At 38.6% G+C, this 23,400-nt stretch overlaps 1 long non-coding RNA gene across 10 annotated transcripts in view; it reads right to left on the bottom strand.

Moving 5' to 3' along the window:
• LOC147799534 (uncharacterized) overlaps window positions 1–23,400 on the bottom strand; it is a 386,127-nt gene that overhangs the window by 11,377 nt on the left and 351,350 nt on the right. For 7 of the 10 annotated variants that reach the window (XR_015424690.1, XR_015424694.1, XR_015424695.1 and 4 more), the window contains one exon: window positions 20,483–20,587. The exons of 1 other annotated variant lie outside the window; for it this stretch is intronic. This is a non-coding gene — a long non-coding RNA (uncharacterized LOC147799534). Of the gene's footprint in view, window positions 1–17,520; window positions 19,260–20,482; window positions 20,588–21,250; window positions 21,375–23,400 lie in introns of those variants that run through there. 2 more of the 10 variants (XR_015424688.1, XR_015424699.1) reach the window with 2 other exon arrangements.

Genomic DNA, 23,400 nt, shown 5'->3' with positions numbered 1-23,400 from the left:
TGTTATTAAATTGTGAATACTTGAATATTCCTTTAAATGTATAAAAACCCATATAAAATCAACCGTGGCCTCCCGCAACATTCTGTTTCCAGCAAGTGCAAGGATAAAAAGTGGTCTTGATTTTGTCTCGTGTAGGTTAATTGACATAACCATTCCTTCCGGTTTAAACCAGAAGTAGGCTTATTGTTTGAAAGTGGTAAAAGCTGTAAAGTTTTTTTCAACATAAGGCGTCTGTCGGTGTTAATGCTGAATTGAAACCTTGCTTATATCTTGGAGAGGAAGTGCTTTGAGCAAATATTGAGCTCATTTAATGATAACGTCATAAACAATTGCTTTTTTTCGTAACGGACAGTATCGGCGTTATCAACATGTCAGATGTTGTTAATTCTGCCTGGATTCTACTTTTGCGTTGATTAAAAAGGCTCGTGACACCCGATGATCTGCGTGGGGACGTATTAAGTCCTGAACCCCAAACAGGACGGGTGATGAAGTCAATGACAACATCAGACCCTCAACTTGCAGATTCAGCGTGGCGACAGTTGCCAAAGAATGGCAGAGTAGTTTTAAAGTTATATCATACAGTTCAACTTCTAGTCACAGTTATCAAAAGTGAAATTCATTTTTGCGTCAAAATGTTCAGGATAGGGCAACAGATGTCATCTCTAGAGGTCCTGCAATCTTTGTTCTTATATTTTGTACACAGAAAATGTGAAATGTGCAATCGATTACTCTTTTGTTAGATATTATCAAAGATTTTTTGGTTTTTAGTGTGAAATGCATATTTACGATTATGCAAATAACACCGGGTTTGCAGACCAATGTCAGTGGAGAATACACTCTTTGAGCCCCCTATATCTTCTAAAGTACATGTCCGATTGGGTTCATATTTTGCAGACACCTTGAATAGAGAGTGCTTAAGAGGAAAATTGCCTTATGTGATGATGACGTCATGAGCAGACAAGTCACGTGACATTAAATTAAACTCTTGAAGGCCCTATATCTCCAGATGTACCAGACTAATCGGGTTCAAATCTTGCAGATATCTTGAAAAGGGGGTGCGTCAGAGGAATATTGACCTCATGTGCTGATGTCGTCACCAGGAGACAAGTCACATGACATTAAAGGGGAACTTTTCAAACCACTACACCTCGAAAAGTACGTGTCCGATGCGGTTGGAACTTTGTGTGTGGCTTGAAAGTGAAGGGTTTTAGACGAAGCCAGAATTCTGCAAAAATAAGAGGCAGTTGGACAAAAACTGCGACTTCCTTTTGCAGATATATCTCTAACTACTGCAAATATGGATATGAAACTTATATGAATATATAGGAGAACATATGCCTTTTCAGATGACACCAAGATTGCCAGATTTATATAATTTCAAGACCTTTTATGCTCGATTATATGAAGCATTCTCTGCGAAGGATAAGGACCGGTATATTGCAGACGAAGCCAGAATTCCGCACAAAAAGGAGGCAGTTCGAAAAGACCTCAAAGTTAGTTTGGCAGCTATTTCCCTAACTACTGCAAACATGGATACGAAACTTATATGAATGGATGGAGGAACATGCGACCTTTCAGATCACACCAAGATTGCCAGATTTAGATAATTCTCAGACCTTTTATGCTCGAATATATGAAGCAATCCCTGTGCGGGAAAAGGACCGGTATAGCGCAGACGAAGCAAGGATTCCGCAAAAATATCAGGCAATTGGACACGAATTTGCATTTCCTTTGGCAGTTATTTCCCTAACTACTGCAAATATGGATATAAGACTTATATGAATGGATAGGGAAACATGTGGCCTTTCAGATCAGAACAAGATTGCCAGATTTAGATAATTCTCAGACCTTTTATGATCGATTATATGAAACAGTCTCTGCGTGGGATATGGACCGGTTTAGCGCAGACGAAGCCAGAATTCCGCAAAAATATCAAACAGTCAGACAAGAAATCGCACTTCCTTAGGCGGATATTTCCCTAACTACTGCAAATATGGATAGGAAATTAATATGATTGAATAGAGGAACATGTGGCCTTTCAGATGACACAAAGATTGCCAGATTTAGATAATTCTCAGACCTTTTATACTCGATTATAGAAAGCATTCTCTGCGCGGGATAAGCACCGCTATAGCGTAGACGAAGCCAGAATTCCGCAAAAATATCAGGCAAGTGGACACAAATTGGCATTTCTTTTGGAAGATATTTCCCTAACTACTGCAAATATGGATATGAAACTTATATGAAGGGACAGGGAATTATGTGGCCTTTCAGATGACACCAACATTGCCAGCTTTAGATAATTCGCAGACCTTTTATGCTCGATTATAGGAAGCCTTCTCTGAGCGGGATAAGGACCGGTATATTGCCGACGAAGCCAGAATTCCGCAAAGATATCAATATGTCAGACAAGAACCTGCACTTCCTTTGGCAGATATTTCCCTAACTACTGCAAATATGGATATGAAAATTATATGAATGGATAGAGGAACATATGACCTTTCAGATGATGCCACGATTGCCAGATATAGATAATTGTCAGACGTTTTACACTCGATTATATGAAGCATTATCTGCGCAGGATCAGGACCGGTATGGCGACACGAATCCAGAATTCCGCAAAAATATCAGGCAATTAGACACGAATTTGCATTTTCCTTTGGCAGCTATTTCCCTAACTACTGCAAATATGGATATGAAACTTATATGAATGGACAGGGAAACATGTGCGCTTTCAGGGGAAACATGTGCGCTTTCAGATCACACCAACATTGCCAGATTTAGATAATTCTCAGACCTTTTATGTTCGATTATATGAAGCAGTATCTGCGTGGATTAAGGATCAGTATACCGCAGACGAAGCCAGAATTCCGCAAAAATATCAAACAGTCAGACAAGAACTTGCAATTTCTTTGGCAGGTATTTCCCTAACTACTGCAAAAATGGATATGAAATTTACATAAATGGATAGAAAAACATATGGCCTTTCAGATGACGTCAAGATTTCCAGATTTGGATAATTCTCAGACCTTTTATGCTCGATTATATGAAGCCTTCTCTGCGCAGGATAAGGACCGGTATATTGCAGACGAAGCCAAAATTCCGCAAAAAAAAGAGGCAGTTGGAAAAGAACTCGAACTTAGTTTGGCAGATGTTTCCCTAATTACTGCAAATATGGATATAAAACGTATATGAATGGGCAACGAATTATGTGGCCTTTCAGATGACACCAAGATTGCCAGATTTATATAATTCTCAGACCTTTTATGCTCGATTATATGAAGCATTCTCTGCGAAGGATAAGGACCGGTATATTGCAGACGAAGCCAGAATTCCGCACAAAAAGGAGGCAGTTCGAAAAGACCTCAAAGTTACTTTGGCAGCTATTTCCCTAACTACTGCAAACATGGATACGAAACTTATATGAATGGATGGAGGAACATGTGACCTTTCAGATCACACCAAGATTGCCAGATTTAGATAATTTTCAGACCTTTTATGCTCGAATATATGAAGCAATCCCTGTGCGGGAAAAGGACCGGTAAAGCGCAGACGAAGCAAGGATTCCGCAAAAATATCAGGCAATTGGACACGAATTTGCATTTCCTTTGGCAGTTATTTCCCTAACTACTGCAAATATGGATATAAGACTTATATGAATGGATAGGGAAACATGTGGCCTTTCAGATCAGAACAAGATTGCCAGATTTAGATAATTCTCAGACCTTTTATGATCGATTATATGAAACAGTCTCTGCGTGGGATATGGACCGGTTTAGCGCAGACGAAGCCAGAATTCCGCAAAAAAGGAGGCAGTTGGAAAAGAACTCGCACTTCCTTTGACAGCTATTTGCCTAACTACTGCAAATATGGATAGGAAATTAATATGATTGAATAGAGGAACATGTGGCCTTTCAGACGACACAAAGATTGCCAGATTTAGATAATTCTCAGACCTTTTATACTCGATTATAGAAAGCATTCTCTGCGCGGGATAAGCACCGCTATAGCGTAGACGAAGCCAGAATTCCGCAAAAATATCAGGCAAGTGGACACAAATTGGCATTTCTTTTGGAAGATATTTCCCTAACTACTGCAAATATGGATATGAAATTTATATGAATGGACAGGGAAACACGTGGCCTTTCAGATGACACCAAGATTGCCAGATTTAGATAATTCTCTGACCTTTTAGGTGCGATTATATAAGGCATTCTCTGCGCAGGATAAAGACCGGTATGGTGCAGACGAAGCCAGAATTCCGCAAAAATATCAGGCAAGCGGACACAAATTTGCAATTCCTTTTGACGATATTTCCCTAACTACTGCAAATATGGATATGAAATTTATATAAATGGATAGAGGAACATATGGCCTTTCAGATGACACCAAGATTGCCAGATTTAAATAATTCTCAGCCCTTTTAGGCTCGATTATATGAAGCATTCTCTGCGTGGGGTAAGGACCGGTATATTGCAGACGAAGCCAGAATTCCGCAAAAAAAGGAGGCAGTTCGAAAAGACCTCGAACTCAATTTGGCAGATATTTCCCTAAATACTGCAAACATGGATACGAAACATATATGAATGGATAATAGAACAAATGGCCTTTCAGATGACACCACGATTGCCAGATTTAGATAATTCTCATACCTTTTATGCTCAAATATATGAAGCAATCCTTGTGAGGGAAAAGGACCGGTATAGCGCAGACGAAGCAATGATTCCAGAAAATATCAGGCAGTTGGACACGAATTTGCATTTCCTTTGGCAGCTATTTCCCTAATTACTACAAATATGGATATGAAACTTATATGAATGGATAGGGATACATGTAACCTTTCAGATCACAACAAGATTGCCAGATTTAGATAATTCTGAGACCTTTTATGATCGATTATATGAAGCAGTTTCTGCGTGGGATATGGACCGGTATAGCGCAGACGAAGCCAGAATTCCGCAAAAAAGGAGGCAGTTGGAAAAGAAGTCGCACTTCCTTTTGCAGCTATTTGCCAACTACCTTAAATATGGACAGGAAATTAATATGAATCGATAGAAGAACATATCGCCTTTCAGATGACACCAAGATTGCCAGATTTAGATAATTCTCTGACCTTTTAGGCTCGATTATATAAAGTATTCTCTGCGCAGGATAAAGACCGGTATGGTGCAGACGAAGCCAGAATTCCGCAAAAATATCAGGCAATTGGACACAAATTTGGAATTGATTTTGACGATATTTCACTAACTACTGCAAATATGTATATCAAACTTATACAAATAGATAGGGGAACATGTAGCCTTTCAGATGACAGCAAGATTGGAAGATTTTGATAATTCTTGGACCTTTTATGCTCGACTATATGAAGCAATCCTTTTGCGGAAAAAGGACTGGTATAGTGCAGACGAAGCAAGGATTCTGCAAAAATATCAGGCAATTGGACACGAACTTGCACTTCCTTTGGCAGCTATTTCCCTAACTACTGCAAATATGGATATGAAACTTATATGAATGAATAGGAAAACAAGTGGCCTTTCGGATCACACCAAGATTACCAGATTTAGATAATTCTCAGACCTTTTATGCTCGAATATATGAAGCAGTCTCTGCGTGGGATATGGACCGGTATAGCGCAGACGAAGCCAGAATTCCGCAAAAAAGGAGGCAGTTGGAAAAGAACTCCCACTTCCTTTGGCAGCTATTTGCCAACTACTGTAAAAATGGATAGGAAATTAATATGAATGGATAGAGGAACATATTGCCTTTCAGATGACACCAAGATTGCCAGATTTAGATAATTCTCTGACCTTTTAGGCTCGATTATATAAAGCATTCTCTGCGCAGGATAAAGACCGGTATGGTGCAGAAGAAACCAGAATTCCGCAAAAATATCAGGCAATTGGACACGAATTTGCAATTCCTTTTGACGATATTTCCCTAACTACTGCAAAAAGGGATATGAAACTTATTTACATAGATAGGGGAACATGTGGCCTTTCAGATGACACCAAGATTGCCAGATTTTGATAATTCTCAGACCTTTTATGCTCAAATATATGAAGCAATCCTTTTGGGGGAAAGGGACCGGTATAGCGCAGACGAAGCAAGGATTCCGCAAAAATATCAGGCAATTGGACACGAACTTGCATTTCTTTCGGCAGCTATTTCCCTAACTACTGCAAATATGGATATGAAACTTATATGAATGGATAGGGAAACATGTAACCTTTCAGATCACAACAAGATTGCCAGATTTAGATAATTCTCAGACCTTTTAGGATCGATTATATGAAGCAGTCTCTGCGTGGGATATGGACCGGTATAGCGCAGACGAAGCCAGAATTCCGCAAAAAAGGAGGCAGTTGTAAAAGAACTCGCACCTCCTTTGGTAGCTATTTGCCAACTACTGCAAATATGGATATGAAACTTATATGAATGGATAGAGAACCATGTGGCCTTTCAGATGACACCAAGATTGCCAGATTTAGATAATTCTCAGACCTTTTATGCTCGAATATAGGAAGCCTTCTCTGCCTGGGATAAGGACCAGTATAGCGCAGACGAAACCAGAATTCCGCAAAAATATCAAACAGTCAGACATGAATTTGCACTTCCTTTGGAGGATACTTCCCTAACTACTGCAAATATGGATATGAAACTTATATGAATGGATAGGGAAACATGTGACCTTTCAGATCACACCAACATTGCCAGATTTAGATAATTCTCGGACCTTTTACGCTCGATTATAGGAAGCCTTCTCTGCGCGGGATAAGGACCGGTATAGCGTAGACGAAGCCAGAATTCTGCAAAAAAGGAGGCAGTTGGAAAAGAACTCGAACATAGTTTGGCAGCTATTTCCCTAACTACTGCAAATATGGATATGAAACTTATATGAATGGGCAGGGAATCATGTGGCCTTTCAGATGATACCAACATTGCCAGATTTAGATAATTCTCTGACTTTTTATGCTCGACTATATGAAGCAATCCTTTTGCGGAAAAAGGACTGGTATAGTGCAGACGAAGCAAGGATTCTGCAAAAATATCAGGCAATTGGACACGAACTTGCACTTCCTTTGGCAGCTATTTCCCTAACTACTGCAAATATGGATATGAAACTTATATGAATGAATAGGAAAACAAGTGGCCTTTCGGATCACACCAAGATTACCAGATTTAGATAATTCTCAGACCTTTTATGCTCGAATATATGAAGCAGTCTCTGCGTGGGATATGGACCGGTATAGCGCAGACGAAGCCAGAATTCCGCAAAAAAGGAGGCAGTTGGAAAAGAACTCCCACTTCCTTTGGCAGCTATTTGCCAACTACTGTAAAAATGGATAGGAAATTAATATGAATGGATACAGGAACATATTGCATTTCAGATGACACCAAGATTGCCAGATTTAGATAATTCTCTGACCTTTTAGGCTCGATTATATGAAGCATTCTCTGCGCAGGATAAAGACCGGTATGGTGCAGACGAAGCCAGAATTCCGCAAAAATATCAGGCAATTGGACACGAATTTGCAATTCCTTTTGACGATATTTCCCTAACTACTCCAAATAGGGATATGAAACTTATACAAATAGATAGGGGAAATTGTGGCCTTTCAGATGACAGCAAAATTGGAAGATTTAGATAATTCTCAAACCTTTTATGCTCGAATATATGAAGCAATCCTTTTGCGGGAAAAGGACCGGTATAGCGCAGACGAGGCAAGGATTCCGCAAAAATATCAGGCAATTGGACACGAATTTGCAATTCCTTTTGCCGATATTTCCTTAACTACTGCAAATATGGATATAAAACATTTATGAATGGGCAGGGAATTATGTGGCCTTTCAGATGACACCAAGATTGCCAGATTTGGATAATTTTCTGACCTTTTAGGCTCGATTATATGAAGCATTCTCTGCGCAGGATAAAGACCGGTATGGTGCAGACGAAGCCAGAATTCCGCAAAACAACAGGCAATTGGACACGAATTTGCAATTCCTTTTGACGATATTTCCCTAACTACTCCAAATAGGGATATGAAACTTATACAAATAGATAGGGGAAATTGTGGCCTTTCAGATGACAGCAAGATTGGAAGATTTAGATAATTCTCAAACCTTTTATGCTCGAATATATGAAGCAATCCTTTTGCAGGAAAAGGACCGGTATAGCGCAGACGAAGCAAGGATTCCGCAAAAATATCAGGCAATTGGACACGAACTTCATTTTCCTTTGTAAGCTATTTCCCTAACTACTGCAAATATGGATATGAAACTTATATGAATGGACAGGGAAACATGTGGCCTTTCAGATGACACCAAGATTGCCAGATATAGATATTTCTCAGACCTTTTATACTCGATTATAGGAAGCATGCTTTGAGCGGGATAAGGACCGGTATAGCGTAGACGAAGCCAGAATTCTGCAAAAATATAAGGCAATTAGACACGAACTTGCATTTTCCTTTGGAAGCTATTTCTCTAACTACTGCAAATATGGATATGAAACTTATATGAATGGACAGGGAAACATGTGCGCTTTCAGATCACACCAACATTGCCAGATTTAGATAATTCTCAGACCTTTTATGCTCGTTTATATGAAGCAGTATCTGCGTGCAATAAGGACCAGTATAGCGCAGACGAAGCCAGAATTCCGCAAAAATATCAAACAGTCAGACAAGAACTTGCACTTCCTTTGGCAGCTATTTCCTTAACTACTGCAAATATGGATATGAAACTTATACCAATGGACAGGGAAACATGAGGCCTTTTGGTTGACACCAAGATTGCAAAGTTTAGATTATTCTCAGACATTTTATGCTCGATTATAGGAAGCCTTCTCTGCGCGGGATAAGGACCAGTATAGCGTAGACGAAGCCAGAATTCCGAAAAAATATCAAACAGTCAGACAAGAAATCGCACTTCCTTTGGCAGATATTTCCCTAACTACTGCAAATATGGATATGAAACTTATATTAAGGGACAGGGAAACGTGTGGCCTTTCAGATGACACCAAGATTGCCAGATTTAGATAATTCTCAGACCTTTTATGCTCGATTATATGAAGCAGTATCTGCGTGGAATAAGGACCAGTATACCGCAGACGAAGCCGGAATTCCGCAAAAATATCAAACAGTCAGACAGGAAATCGCACTTCCTTTGGCAGCTATTTCCCTAATACCGCAAATATGGATAGGAAATTAATATGAAACGATAGATGAACATGTGGCCTTTCAGGTGACACCAGGACTGCCAGATTTAGATAATTCTCAGACGTTTTAGGCTCGATTATATAAAGTATTCTCTGCGCAGGATAAAGACCGGTATGGTGCAGACGAAGCCGGAATTCCGCAAAAATATCAGGCAATTGGACACGAACTTGCATTTCCTTTGGAAGATATTTCCCTAACTACTGCAAATATGGATATAAAACATATATTAATGGATAGGAAAACATGTAACCTTTCAGATCAAACCAAGATTGCCAGATTTAGATAATTCTCAGACTTTTTATGCTCGATTGTATGAAGCAGTCTCTGCGTGTGATGTGGACCAGTATAGCTCACACGAAGCCAGAATTCCTCAAAAAAAAGGAGGCAGTTGGAAAAGAACTCGCACTTCCTTCGGCAGCTATTTCCTTAACTACTCCAAATATGGATATAAAATTAATATGAATTGATAGAGGAACATGTGGCCTTTCAGATGAGACGAAGATTGCCAGATTTAGATAATTCTCAGACCTTTTATGATCGATTATATGAAGCAGTCTCTGCTTGGGATATGGACCGGTATACCGCAGACAAAACCAGAATTCCACAAAAAATATCAGGCAATTTGACAAGAACTTGCATTTCCTTTGGAAGATATTTCCCTAACTACTGCAAACATGGATATGAAACTTATATGAATGGATAGGGAAACATGTAACCTTTCAGATCACACCAAGATTGCCAGATTTAGATAATTCTCAGACCTTTTATACTCAATTATATGAAGCATGCACTGTGCGAGTAAAGGACAAGAAATAGCGCAAAGTCAGAATTACGAAAAAATATCAAGCAGTCATACAAGAACTGGCACTTCCTTTTGCATGTATTTCCCTAAGTACTACAAATATGGAAATCAATTTTATATGAATGGATAGGGGAACATGTGGCCTTTCAGATGACTTCACGTTTGCCAGATTTAGATAATTCTCAGACCTTTTATTCTCGATTATATAAAGCATTCTCTGCGTGGGATTAGGACCGGTATATCGCACACGAAGCCAGAATTCCTCAAAAAAAAGGAGGCAGTTGGAAAAGAACTCGAAACTTCCTTCGGCAGTTATTTCCCTAACTACTCCAAATATGGATATAAAATTAATATGAATTGATAGAGGAACATATCACCTTTCAGATGACACCAAGTGTGCCAGATTTAGATAATTCTTAGACTTTTTATGCTCGATTATATGAAGCATTCTCTGTGCAGGATAAGGACCGGTATAGCGTAGACGAAGCCAGAATTCCGCAAAAATATCAGGCAAGTGGACACAAATTTGCATTTCTTTTGGAAGATATTTCCCCAACTATTCCAAATATGGATATGAAACTTATATGAATGGACAGGGAAACATGTGGCCTTTCAGATGACACCAAGATTGCCAGGTTTAGATAATTCTTGGACTTTTTATGCTCGATTATAGGAAGCCTTCTCTGAGCGGGATAAGGACCGGTATAGCGTAGACGAAGCCAGAATTCCGCAAAGATATCAATCAGTCAGACAAGAACTTGCACTTCCTTTGGCAGCTATTTGCCAACTACTGCAAATATGGATAGGAAATTAATTTGAATGGATAGAAGAACATATCACCTTTCAGATGACACCAATATTGCCAGATTTAGATAATTCTCAGACCTTTTATGCTCCATTATATGAAACATTCTCTGCGCAGGATAATTACTGGTTTGGCGCAGACGAAGCCAGAATTCCGCAGAAATATCAGGCAATTGGACACGAACTTGCATTTCTTTTGCAAGATATTTCCCTAACTACTGCAAATATTGATATGAAACTTATACAAATAGATAGAGGAACATGTGGCCTTTCAGATGACACCAAGACTGCCAGATTTAGATACTTCTCAGACGTTTTATGCTCGATTATATGAAGCATTCTCTGCGTGGAATTAGGACCGGTATATCGCACACGAAGAAAGAATTCCTCAAAAAAAAGAGGCAGTTGGAAAAGAACTCGCACTTCCTTTGGCAGCTATTTCCCTAACTACTGCACATATGGATATGAAACTTATACAAATAGATAGAGGAACATGTGGCCTTTCAGATGACACCAAGATCGCCAGATTTAGATAATTCTCAGACCTTTTATGCTCGATTATATGAAGCATTCTCTGCACGGATAATTACAGGTATGGCGCAGACGAAGCCAGAATTCCTCAAAAATATCAGGCAATTGGACACGAACTTGCATTTCTTTTGCAAGATATTTCCCTAACTACTGCAAATATGGATATGAAACTTATATGAATGGACAGCAAAACATGTGGCCTTTCAGATGACACCAAGATTGCCAGATTTAGATAATTCTCAGACGTTTTATGCTCGATTATATGAAGCATTCATTGCGTGGGATTAGGACCGGTATATCGCAGAGGAAGCCAGAATTCCGCAACAAAAAAGGAGGCAGTTGGAAAAGAACTCACACTCCCTTTGGCAGCTATTTCCCTAAGTACTGCAAATATGGATATGAAATTTATATGAATGGATAGAGGAACATATAGCCTTTCAGATGACACCCAGATTGCCAGAAGTAGATAATTCTCAGACCTTTTATGCTCGATTATATGAAGCATTCTCTGCAGCGGATAAGGACCGGTATGGTGCGGACGAAGCCAGAATTCCGCAAAAAAAGAAGGCAGTTGGAAAAGAACTCGCACTTCCTTTGGCAGCTATTTCCCTAACTACTCCAAATATGGATACGAAATTAATATGAATTGATAGAGGAACATATTGCATTTTAGATGACACGAAGATTGCCAGATTTAGATAATTCTTAAACTTTTTATGCTCGATTATATGAAGCGTTCTCTGCACAGGATAAGGACCGGTATAGCGTAGACGAAGCCACAATTCCGCAAAAATATCAGGCAATTAGACACGAACTTGCATTTCCTTTGGAAGATATTTCCCTAACTACTGCAAACATGGATATGAAACTTAAATGAATGGATAGGGAAACATGTGGCCTTTCAGATGACACCAAGAATGCAAGATGTAGGTAATTTGAAGACATTTAATGCTGGGAAATATGAAGCATTCTCTGGGCGAGAACAGCACCCGGCGCAGCGCAAAGTCAGAATTTCGCAAAAATATAAAGCAGTCAGAAATAACTCGCACTTCCTTATGCAGATATATCCCTAACTACTGTAAATCTTGACATAAAACTTAAATGAATCTATAGAGGAATATGTGCCCTTTGAGGTGACACAAAGATTGCCAGATTTTGATTATTTTAAGGCCTTTTATGCTCGAATACATGAAGCAATGTCTGTGCGATTACAGGACCCGGTATACCGCAAGGTCAGAATTACGCAAAAATATAAGGGTAATGTATAGAACAACCCATGTACAGGGTATCTATATTCCCTTGCAAATGAACAGGAGTCCCTATAATGACAGTAATATACGGAATGATGCATTTATTTACAATAACATTCTAACACACTGGAGTCCCTGTAGTGAGGGTAATCTATGGAGTCACCATGTTGATAGTAAACTATGGAGTGATGAATTTATTTTCATTCTCATCTTTAAAAATTTGGGACCCCACAATGACAGTATTCTATGTCGTGATGCAGGTATCTTTATGAACATCCTGATAAATTTGGGACCCATGTGACGTTAATTTTCGGAGTAATGTATGTATCTATACTTCCTCGCTTATAAAGTGGAGTCCATATAATAATGGTTATCTATGGAGTGATGCAGTTATTTTCATGAAAATGCTAATAAATTTGGGACACCATGATAACGGTAATCTATAGAGTGATGCACTTATCTTCCTTCTCATCCTTATAAATTAGGGACACAATAATGACAGTAATCCTTCCAGCAATGTGTGTATCTATATTCCTTTGCTTAGGAACTGGAGTGCCTATAATGACTGTAATCCATGGAGTCTCGATAATGATGGTAGTCTATGGAGTGATGCAGGTATCTTCATTCTCATCTTATAAATCTGGACCCCATATAATGACGGTAATCTACGGAGCAATGTATGTATCTATACTCCCTTGCTTATTGACTGTATTCCCTATAATGACGGCAATCTGTGGAGTCCCCATATTGACGGTAATACATGGAGTGATGTATGTATTCTACATTCTCATGGTGATACAATGTTGTCCCCATAATGACGGTCATGTACAGGGTGTCCCAGAAAAAACTTAACCCTGAAGAAAGGGGTTAATATGCCCATACAATGAGATATTACTATAATGTAAAAGGATCTCCGAAAAGTAGAAGCAGTATTCTTTCTATTAAACGATACCTTGGTGGGTATCCCTCCTGCCATGCATGACTGAGCACCATAATGACGGCAAACTATGGAGTCCGTATATTGACGGTGATCTATGGAGTTATGTATGTATCTACATTCTCATGCTGGTACTCTGTTGTACCCATATTGACGGTAGTCTATTGACTGATGCACATATAATTTATGGACTAATTTATGTATATACATTCTCATGCTGACTTTGTCCCCATATTGATGGTAATCTATAGAGTCTTGCAGGTATCTTCTTTCTCATCCTTATAAATTTCGGACCCCATAATGTTTAAGTTAAGGGTAGGGCATCAAAAAGACACCGTATGTTTCTAACTCAATCGCAAAATTTCTAAGTACCTGCACAATTTGAGTCTTGGACTATTGACGAATTGATTTCTTGGAAAAATTTAGATTTGTTGAGCTTCAGTTATGTTGAAATTCTTAGGGGAATATATCAAAATGCAGCAAATGGGCCAGGGGGAAATATGTACAACTTTGTTTTTCAAGCTATGGCTATAAAAGGACTCCATATCTGTATAACTAAATCGCGACATTTCCTAATACCCCCGCAATTTGTGTCTTGGACTACTGAGGAACTGATTTCTTGAAAACTTTAGATTTGTGGAGCTTCAGTTATGTTGGAATTCATAGTGGAATACATCGTATTGCAGCAAATGAGAAAGGGAGAAATATGTACGATTTTTTTAAAGTTAAGGGTAGGGCTATAAAAGACTCCATATCTGTCTAACTAAATCACCATATTTCAAAATACTTGTGCGATTTAAGTTTTAGATATTTAGATATTTTGGGAGCTGCAGTTATGTTGGAATTCTTAGGAAATGTCGGTATGCAGCAATTGAGATATGAAATCGTACATATGAAATATGTACGATATTGTACGATAAAGTCGTACATATGAAATATGTACGATTTTCTTTTTAAAGTGAAGGGTAGGACTACAAAAAGACTCAATATCTGTCTTACTAAATCGCCAAATTTCTAAATCCTGCACGATTCTAGTCTTGGACATTTGCAGAATTTCTGTCTTGAAAAATTTAGAGTTTTGGAGCTTTAGTTATGTTGGAATTGATTGGGGAAAGCCTCGTAATGCACCAAATGTGGTAGGGTCAAAATGATATGTGCAAATTCCCAAAGTTGAGGGTAGGGCTTCAAAAAGACTCTATAGTAAATAGCTAAATTTCTAAATACCTGCACGATTTCAGTCTTGGACTATTCAGGAATTGATTTCTTGAATTTGTTAGAGTTTTCGAGCTTACGTTATATGTTGCAATTCAGACGAGAAAACATTAAAATAAAGAAAATGCGGTAGGGTCTAATATGTACGAATTTTAAAAGTTAAGGATAAGGCGACTCAATAAAAGTCTAACTTAATAGCCAGATTTTTTAAATATCAGCACAGTTTGAGTTTTGGAATATTGAGGAATGGATTTCTTCAAACATCTAGATTTTGGAGCTTTAGTTAGGTTGGAACTCAGACGGAAAACCATCGGAAAGAAAGGCGTAAAACAGGCTTAAATAATTAAATGGCCTAAAATTAAATGTCCTAAATAATAGCACAATGAAACAAATTGAACCAAAAGAGGTGAAAAACAAAAAAACAAGCAGTGGAATGCAAACTTTTTCCTAACTTCATTTAATTTTCCTGAAACTTTAAATACGTCAACGAATGGAGAACAAGTGCCATTTCAGTAGCTGTCAAGCACGCTATATTTGGACAATTTTCAAACCTTATACTGAAACATATGGAGCCATTTATGCACGGAAACACGAACGGTACAGTAAAAAGTAGTGGGACAAAAACTCTTGCCTACCTTTGCTAATATTTCCCTATCTAGAACAAGAGGATAATGAAAATTTCTTCAATAGAGAGTGGAACTTATTCTCTGTCAGGCAGTATTAGAAAAGAGAAATGAACAAAAGTTACAAGCAGTAGGACAAGGTTTGCCTTTTTCGCCAACATTTTTCTAACATGGACGTGAAACGTGCTCTTTTACACGGTACTGGGATTGCCAGATTTAGACAATTTTTAGACGTTCTTTGGTCGAACATATGGAGCTGTATTTGCGCGGGATGAGGAATGGTAATGTGAGGACGAATGCAGAAATTCACAAAAAACAGTAAGCAGTCTGAGAAAAATTCGTCCTCTTTCTCCCATATTTCCCTAAACACACCAAGGATGGATATGAAACGTATCAATTATTAGAACATGCGCCCTTCCGGATAGTGGTAGGATTGCTAGATTTGGACAATCTTCACACCTGTTATGTTCGAATACATAAAACCATCTTTGTGAGGGAAGAGGACTGCTAAAGTGTGGAGAAAGGGGAAAAGTCACGAATCTGACAAGCAGTTACAGATCCCTTGTCTTCTTTTTTCGTGTATTTCCCCAATAACTAGAAATATAAAACCTATGTCATCTGATGAAGGAAAGTGTGCCCTTTCATATGTCGCTGAGACTCTTAGATTTGAAGCACTTTTAGACCTGTAAAGCCCGGGTATGGGAAGCCATCTTTACTGGGGAAGATCGAGGACCGGTAAAATGTGGCAAAGGGAAATTGAACAAAAGTAGCAAGCATCAGGACCCTAGTGCGCAAATATTGAGCCATGTGCGCAGGAAGAGGATCAGTAGAGTGTCTACAAAGGGACAATTGCACAAAAATAACAAGCAGTGAGACATGAACTCTTGCCTTCTTCGATGGGTATTTCCCTAATAATAACAAATTTGGATCTGAAACTTCGACTAATGGACAGAGGAATATGTACTATTTCAGATGCCGCCATGAATGCCACATTTGGACAAATTTCTGCACTTTTATGCTCGAATATAATGCAGCCATTCTCTGCTCAGGAAGAGGCAATGGTCCAGCCATTGGACGCAAGGGTGGGGGGCATGCCCCTGCCACAATTTTGTTCATTAAAAATACTTTGTAGGTGTGTGAGAAAGAGAGTAATGGGTATATCAGCACCAATACCCTAAGAAAACAATACCAAGACATAAAAACAAGGATGTCACGACCGTCACGCTTCTGAAAGTTCTTCTTCCCCAAAATCATGCTGAATAGGCCCGAAACTGTATTCAGTTTGAACCCCCCCCCAACGCTAAAGCTGGATTTGCTGCTGGGAAGACCAGTAATGTGTGACCAAAGGACAAATCGCAAAAACACAGGAAGCACTAGCACAGCCAAGATCTCTTGCCTTGTTCAGCATATTATGAATACGAAACCTACGTCAATGAATAGAGGAACATGTGCCCTTTGATTGTCATCATGTCTACATTTCAAGCAATCGGAAACTTTTTTGGCTAAAATATTGCGATCACACTGTGCGCTGAAGTGTCTCGGTAAAGTGAGAACAAAGAGCAGTGGGACAACTCTAGCCTTCTTTCGCAGGTATTTCCAAGGCTTCAGCTTAAATATGGACAGGAAAATTATCTCAATGGACAGAGAAATATATACCGTCTCTGAAGATATCAAGGTCAGCCCATTTTGACCGTTTCAGAATATCTACTGTAAACTCGGCTATGGAGACATGTAGCGGCAGACGCAGACCGACTACCGTGTGTACAAAGCGAAAACGAACGAAATAGGGAGCATGTCTAAGGAAAACTCTGACCCCCATGTCTGTTCTGTTGCAAAACGGCATGAAATTTTCTTTTTGGATGATAAACATATAACCTTTCCAAAGACTCCAGGATCAGCCCATCTCTTGACAATTTAATATCGGATATGGAGACAACATGGCGTGTATTTGACGTGTGTAGCATGCAAAACCAAAAAAATATGAAACCTTTTTGTTTAATGTTTCCAAATATCGAAATAAAATTTTCTCCAGGGGATAGTGAAATTTGCATCCTTGTCGAGTCACCCCAAGCTCGCCCATTCGGACCATTTGTCAACCTACTTAACCTCGGAGATAAAAACTCTTCGTCGAAAAGAGACTAAATAACGTGTGTACAATGAGGGAAACAATTTCATTTATTCGGCATTTTCCAAGATAAAGAACACAGCAACATTAAACAAAAACACATAACACAAAATACACTGAGATCACAAACACAAACTTACAAATGCCCCGAGAGGCACAGTTAATCCAATAACTGTCACCCGTAAGACTTCATTTCTGAAGCTCCAAGTTTACATAAGCGTGCACACACATACACAATACAGTAACAGCACAAGATTCAAGAAATGGCAATAAATAAATCGAACAGAAAAAATATATACAATTGGCAAAATAATATAAATATGACATACAAATACATTAAAATAACCAAAAAAAATTAATTACAGAAACAAATCAATCAATTAAACAATAAGTACCCCCAAAACAATAAAAGAAATTTATTGTGTAAAAACCGAAAAAAACAGAAAGACACCACGAAATAACAAAATACACTTGAATACTGACAAAAGCAAAACCATTGACACATCTGGCCCACATGGCAAATCCTAGATATTCAAATCCCCCCATTTTGTGCTTCCTTGCACCAAACAACACAGTGACCCTCCCACAACTTGCCAGTCCCAACGACCTTATTACAAGGGTACTCCACTGCAAATTCAATCAGTAGTCTGTCAGGTTTCATATAGTTTCAAATTCAAGTGGGTACTTGGTAAGTTGATCCCGTGTTGAAGGGTTATTTAAACCACTTCAGTTCTCAAACGTTCAGGTACATGTAGGTCATCTCAAGAGCATGTAATTGGCAAAATGCAGTTTTTGAATTAGTGCCCTAAGGTTTGTCCAGCCTGATCGTTTCAATGTACCACCTGTTCACTAAGACTATTTCACGGTCAAAAGCTCTATGAAGACCTCTAACAACAAATGTAAGCAAAAGATGGATGCTTTTAGATTCACGTAAAGACAAATTCAATGTACATATGCAACCAATCCGTGTAATCCATTTTAAATCTTCTTCACTAGAAAATTATTCTGGTTGCTCAACGTTGAATTTTGTTCTAATTTGTCAATGTATAAGGTTCCTGTTGTGAAGGTACCAGATAGGCTACTTGTATTCCAGAATAGTCAACACTAGAAACTTGCGAGATGAAAGCAAGACATACTAAGTCTGTTTGATTTGGTAGTGACATAACAAGATTTTCCCGAGAAATTTTGTACTCATTATCAGCTTCAAACTGCATGTTAACTAAGGTACAATTCAGGTCCACTATTTTCTTTGACCATCCTAGCATAAGCAAAACTTTGGTTTCCTTAGTAATGTATTGAGATGCATTTTATTAGCATGACAACATCTTTGGAAGCCATGGATGTCTTGAAGGTCATCAGACTGACATTATATTGGCCTATACACAAAAGCACTGTTACCAAATAAAGTGCTAGCTGACACGATGTGATAAGGAAAGTCGTTGGTATACATAAGAACTGGATTGGGCTCAAGACACTTCCTTGAGGTACACCAGATGGTACAGAAAAACCACGCAAAGTAGCAACCTTTCAACAAAACCTTTTGTTGCCACCACAAGACAAACGGTCACTGCAACAGTTGCAAATTCAGTTCTGTTATGTTGAGGAAATCAAAATCATGCTGTTGTTACTTTTATTGAGGCTGAGCATGTCACAGCATGGAGCGTATCACTGTTCGACCAGCAGCAGAAGACTAACGCGTAGAACAGATAGGCACAGTGCTAGAGTCCAAATCTTGGCCGTAATTGTGGTACTGAGTACTGGCGTAAACAAATCACAGACAAATGTTTAATTAGGATGACATGATCTAAGATTAAAGGCATCACATGAGTAATAAATTTTAAAAAACCAAGATTACCAACAAGCCAGTAAAATCACCTCAAAAGGATATTTTTTAAATGAGGAAATTTACATGATTAAAAAGAACGAGTAAAAAAAATTCTTTTTATAGCATGGCCTTCACTTTGCGGGATAATTTTCTTACGTTTGGAAATATGGAAATGAAACGTTCTCCTCAGATATTTTTTTCTCTTTTTTGGGCTGTCATTTTGATCACCTGTGTGGAGACTACTGTTTCCTTTGTTCTGGTTAATTTGTCTTGCTAATGATATGAGCATAAATGGGGGTAATAGTAGTTTATTTTACTTTTGCAGTCCCTGCTGACCCGCATAACTGATATTTGTCTCGTTATGTATTCGGATTTTTATCCCCGGTCCCTGCTACTGCTTATATTTACTTGTATTTGTGCTTTTTTTTTTTTTAATAATTTGTGTTTAATTTTGCTTTGTTTGTTCTTGTGATGGTCAAATAAATAAGAATAATTGAAGAGATGGTACTCATCATGATTAACCAAGATACACTTTTCGACCATTTGAAGACTATCGTCATACACAGGCTAAACTAACTAGGGGGAAAACTAGTAGACACAATGACTGACCCAAGCTTTTGCCTTCATTTGTGTATAGTTCTCTTAAATTTGGGAATGTCAGAATCAAACATTCTTCAGTGGATATGTTCAACAAAATGACAACAATATCAGTTGATTTTCACCAACCCTACAGTCACAGACAAAAGCTTAGTTTGGATAAGGCCTTATATAGAGCCAAATTTGCTGCAAAACCATCCAATTACAAGACCAACTTACAAATGGGAAACCAAGAAACATAACTGCCCTAAGTATTCACCTCCATTAAATAAGACTTGACGATTTACATGGTGGAGACTAAAAACAGGGCTTGTGGTTACATCATGTGGATAGATCTCCCTTGGAAGAGGTATGGTTCTGATAAGAACTGTAGAGTGTGTGCTTGACGTTTCATCCAGCATGCTCTCGTCATCCTCAAGAGTAGAGCCTGATAAGCCATGCTCCAGATTTTACAGAACAATTGTACATGTATACAAAATTATGTACAGATATTGTTCAAAATCTGGAACATGACTTTCATTGTTAGGCTCAAATCAGAACATGATATAAAGTGCTTACCGAGTGAGTTGTGTCGTCAGTAATGCCAGTTGCCAGTGATGTGTTAAACTCCAGAAAACTGTCTCCAACGGACTTGGTCTTGTCTCTTCATCAATGCTACAGTTACTAAAACCACAGAGTCCAGTAAACAAAGATCAGAGCTGAATAACATACAAGTAGACATCACTGCGATGTCTTTATAGTCTTTAACTCTCATTTTCGTATTGACCTTTGTTTCAACTCTCTTCAATTGTTGGTTGATCAGCAAACACAACTCCTGAAAAGACATAATTCTAAAGCTTCGAAGCAGCCATTTTAAACTGACACCCCTTCTACTTTCTTGGGCTCTTTCAACAGCCCAAGAAAGAAGAAAATTTAGACAGTCCAAAATCGTCTGATTCAATAGGATTTTGCATACACCGAAGGGGTTGGGCCAAACACTCTCTGATATTTCATGTTTTACCTGCCATCCAAAATTTATCAATGGTATTAAATTATGGCTCCCCATACACAGGTATGTCACCCAGGTTTACGCGAAAATTAAATTAATCCACAGAGAAGGACCTCTGTCCCTGTCAACTTTTTGAAAAGTGAAGAGACCTGTAACATAATGACGTCATGCTTAGTTTCCTAAGGCAGTAAGATGGGGAAGCATTAACTGTCCAAGTAAAAAATAATAGCTTGACATCATTATGTTTTGGGTCCATATATGAAATATATATGAGTCCACAGGGGACTGAATCAGTGAATTATACCTTTGGAGTAACCAACAACATTGGACCCACGTACCTTTTACCCAGCAGGCAGCAGCAAGACATCAAAGTCCGATCACATCAACAACGAGCACAGGAACCCCATCCTCAAGAGGTTGGATGTACCATGAACATCGGCTCACTCAGCGGCTTGTGCTCTGAGATGGACATACACAACAGTCATTAAAAACATGCAAAAGGAAGAAATTACAATACAACATGAGTGCATTAGCTTGGATTAACTGATTCTCAGAGGGCAGTGGAAAGATGGAGAAAAGTAAGTCATAAGTGCTTCCCTAAATGACCTTCTTCCAGGCATGTGGAACACAAAAGAATTATTGTCAAGATGGCTTACATCATACTTCCCAGCCAATGTTGAATCCTTGGTGTGTATGATAGAAGCCTGTCTTGTGTTGAGGATATAATGAAAGAAACTCTGGACACACACGTTATTTATTCTGCATGTTGCCGCCATAGGCATGGAGAGCCTCAATCTGGCAGATTCTACAATCATGTCACAATCAGCTTCTGAAACATTGTCCAATCGTATGGTATAAGATCCGACACAGCATGCACAGAATGACCAAGCAACATACATGGAAATCACTGAACCAACTTTGTAAAGATCAAGATCGAGATTCTGCATGCTTGGGGCGGCAGCGTGCAAAGAGCGAATTGTACCTACTGTGGGCTAGCGTGCCATATTGTAACAACCTGATGCATTGCACCTTTAATGTATTTGACACAGAAGGATGGCTTCAGTGAGTAAAAAGTTGGCTGATAAAATAAAACAAGTCCAGATTTTTTTAAACAACCCTTGTGGAATGTGTACACTCATCCTTGTACGTGATTTTGATCCAGGAATGAGGACATTTCATTTCAGTACACTCCTCATTCACTACAAGCAGCCTGTAGATGCAGCTTCCGTCTTGTTTCTGTTCACTTTGGCACAAATTGTACAACCATACCAAAAAATTCCATCCATTTTTTGTAGTTTAATTCAATCCAACCTTAAAGGCTGGGGATTCTCATTAGTTGAAAACTTAAAAGACAAACCCAAGGTCAAGATCTACATAACAACCAGGCATTTCACTATTACCATAACCATGGACTAATATCAGAATATGATGTAGACTGTTTCCATACCTGTCGAGTAGTGTCACCAGTGATAAGATATCTCTGATTTGTTACACTCCAGAGAACTGCCTCCAGGGACTAGCTTGCTCTTGTCTCTCTGTCAAACTACTGAAACTAGGAAAACTAAACCATGTTTGAATTCCAATCTGTATTACTGCACATATGTGGAGGCCACAATTTCAAAATATATAGGTGCACTTTACAACAGTAGTTGAAACATCATTGAAAGCAGTGTCAAATCAACAAAGATCAGGGCCAAATAATATACAAGCCCACATCACTGGAGTTTCTCATATAAATCTTCTTAAAATCTTCTTAGTTGTCATTTTTCCATTTCTTTTCAATTGTTGCTTGACTAGTTAGTATATTTTGTTTTTCAAAACACCTTAAATACATGTACACTTCCCAAAAAGTCCTTTTCCTCAAGCCTGTAAGCAGCAATTTAACATATTACATCCCTCTACTTTTTCCAGTGATTAAGATTTGTTTTCAGCCATCTGCAGATGCAAGCCTGCAAAACAAGGAGTGTTGATCTGGGGTTATGTTTAAACAATCCCACCTGTTTTTTCAGCCAAGCAATCTCTTCAATCTGCCTTGAGTAGAAGCACAACTTAATTGGTTGAAAAGAGTCGTGTTGGTTGGGAGTATTCATTTTGTTGGTAGCGATTGGGCTGCTACCATGTCCTAGTCGTTCATGAACCAGTGATGCAAAGTTAGTACCAAAGGAGCCTCTGATGCCAAGGAAATAGTGTTCTCTCTCGGTCCAACTTAAGGCTAATACAGGAGATCACAGTCTCTGCAGAAAACATTCCCAAATTATAAACAGTATTAACTGTAACCTCCAAGAGTGCATGTGAAATCATAATAAAATCAGAGGATTTGGGGGACCATTTTAACCTTTATAGCTCCCCATATACATGTCACCCGGTATTTGGGCAAAATAAATGTATTCACCAAGCATGATCCTTAGATAGACATAATGAAGTCACACTTTGTTTACACGAGCTATATTATAAGACAGTAAGGTGTGGTAGGTCTTAATGTACTAGG

Source organism: Acanthaster planci, linkage group LG03 (genome assembly GCF_054643075.1).
Source record: "Acanthaster planci isolate LZ-2023a linkage group LG03, COTS_SCS, whole genome shotgun sequence".
Classification (NCBI taxonomy): Eukaryota; Metazoa; Echinodermata; class Asteroidea; order Valvatida; family Acanthasteridae; genus Acanthaster; species Acanthaster planci.
This window is presented reverse-complemented; position numbering and strand designations above follow the sequence as displayed.